Below are 2870 nucleotides of genomic sequence, written 5' to 3'. Positions count from 1 at the left end.
ACACACACACACACATATATATATATATATATATATGTGTGTGTGTGTGTGTGTGTGTGTGTGTATGTATATACATATGTATATATTATATTCAAGATTTATTATTTAATTCAAGGCAACGCGTCCATTTCCAAGTAGGTTTATCCTCAGGTTTTTTTATGCCACTCACTACTCTATACTGATTTCTTCCTGCATCCTTCACTAATTCATTTTTCTCTCCCTTTCTCTTTCACTATTTTCTATCTGACACTCTCTCTTCTCTCTTTCTCTTTTTTCTTTGTGACTCTCGTTGCTCACATGTGACGATCTTCCATCTTTCTTTACCTCACATGACCACATTTATTTTCCGGCACAGACGTTTAAACGGGCACACGTTTGTCCCTCTTGTATCATTTCTCTTTTTAAAAATAAATGGTTCTCCCAGAGTTCACTATTTTTCTCTTGTCTAGTCTAACGACCCACCCCGTTTACTTCTGTTCTGTTTTCTTCTATATCTCCACTGTCATTTTTCGTTACCAACTTTGACTCTCCATGAATCCTGTATACTACTTTACAATTTATGGGAGCCACTCTCTTTGAAGACACATATTTTCATTGAATGCTCGAAATGAGGCGGAATTAGACAACAAAGAACTGATGAAGGGTACTTATTCTGTGTTAACTTATCCAGTTTTCCATTTTTTCTCCATCTTTACGTATTTCACTCGTTTTCCCTCCGTTTGCTTAAGTATTTCACGTTACTTGCACCGTTGGCACAGTGCTGTACCCAAATATGCATGTATATATGCATGTGTGCGTGTGTGTGTGTGTATCTGTGTATATATGGCAAAACGCCAGCCAGAACAGGGCAAAATGAAAAATATACAAAATAAAGAGTTATCTATGGATTGCAATTTCGAACATTAACGTTATACTTACGTAATACCATCCATGTTCTCATCAGAATAGACGCTCTAGAATGAACATAATTTTCAGAAATATACACGAATTGTCTTCATGGAACAAAACTTGCATATAGTTCCACTGATTACATTAGGGCTGCTTTTCAGAATGACTCAGCACCGGTGCGCAAAATTCCGGAAACAATTCTGCAGAGAATAATTCACTGCAGTATGTTGTTGGTTGGAGAACATAACTATTTAAATTATTATTTATATAGACAGGGTGATAAATTGAATATTAATTCAATTTAAAACCAAGTGGCCTAGCATATCAACAAATCTGAAAATTCAGAAAAAAAGTGTATTACCTGTGTATAAGGGATGACCACTAGGTGGACATCCAATATGCTAGAATCAGGACATTAAATTTATGGTTAGAAATTCTCGATTTAATTGAGCTTCTGTTCCAACCGACGTATATGTATCTAGAAGAGCCCTGAATTACAATAGTTGCTTGGTATACAACTTCTTTGATTTTACAATTTCTGTCTACTTTACAGGTATTAGATCTCTGCAATTAGAATTTTAATTTTTGGGTGGTAGTGCTGTGTTATATCTACATTATGTTGGATTAATAGAGTTACGGTTATTAGCAGTATTGTTGTTGTTCATTGTGAGATTATCAAATATATTAGTAACAGTAATAATATTGGAGGTACTAGGTACAGTTTTTATAGTTTTTTTTTCAATTTTAGGCATTGGAGTGGCTGTGTGGTAAGGAGATTGTTTACGAACCACATGGTTCCGGGTTCAGTCTCACTGCGTGGCACCCTGAGCAAGTGTCTTCTACTATAGCCTCGGGCCGACCAAAGACTTGTGAGTGGATTTGGTAGACAGAAACTGAAAGAAGCCCGTCGTATATATGTATATATGTATATGTGTGTGTGTGTTGGTGTGTGTGTTTGCACCCCCCACCATCATAGCTTGGCAACCGTGCTGGGGTGTTTAGGTCCCCGTAACTTAGCGGCTAAATAGTAACTTTAGCGTGATAACACTGCAATGAAAAGCTCAGTGTAAAAATGTAGTTATTCTTTGATTTATACAAGAGATATTCACCAGCGTGCAAGTCATGAATATCAAGTATACAAACTCATTCTGAGTAATTTTTTTTTTCTGTGGATCTTCAAACAGTTAATAACAGAGTGAAGCTTCGGAATGAGGAAGAGCATTGCTCTCTGAAGAAGACGCCTGAGAGGCCATTAAAATATCGTGAAAGAACAAAGCTGACAATTAAACTAGAAGTTATTTTATATGGAACTGCAACTGTTAGAGACTTTGCATATTTTATCGACACCTGACTGTTCTGCGTAGCAACAATATTGTAACATCTTGGATATGAAAGAAAGGTAGTATGAAAGCTGCTATTGATATCAAACGCTAATAAAATTTTTAAAAAAGCATCTCCAGGAGCGAAGCTCTCTCTATCAAGAAAGCAGTAAAAGAATTTTTCAATTGAAGAGATTCTGGTTAGCAGAAGAAAAACATAGGAGATGGTGGTTTGTGGTTAGCAAGGAATTGTTTTAGTCAATGAGTTGTAATTACAGCTCTAGGAAAAGATTGTGAGCGAAGAAGATCAGAACTCCGGTTATGTTGTAAATCCTTTAAATGGGTCAAAATACTGTCAAATACGCCAGAGATAATTTAATGTTAATAAAATCCATCGATTCTAATTTAGGAATTGAGAAAAAGCTCTCTTCAAGATGATAGAGCATTATTATACTACACAAACAACACATTACAAATTTGCAAAAGGATTCACAAAATGAATCTCTGAGATGAATTTTCAAAACTCCGAATTACAACAATACAATGCATACGTTCTATTATTTTAAGCCGCGATTTTGATCTTCATCACTCTCAGATGTGACCTATGTACGTATGCACGTATGTATGTGTGTGTGTGTGTGTGTGTGTGTGTGTGTGTGTGTG

The sequence above is a fragment of the Octopus bimaculoides genome, chromosome 3 (genome assembly GCF_001194135.2).
Source record: "Octopus bimaculoides isolate UCB-OBI-ISO-001 chromosome 3, ASM119413v2, whole genome shotgun sequence".
In the NCBI taxonomy this organism is placed as follows: domain Eukaryota; kingdom Metazoa; phylum Mollusca; class Cephalopoda; order Octopoda; family Octopodidae; genus Octopus; species Octopus bimaculoides.
This window is presented reverse-complemented; position numbering follows the sequence as displayed.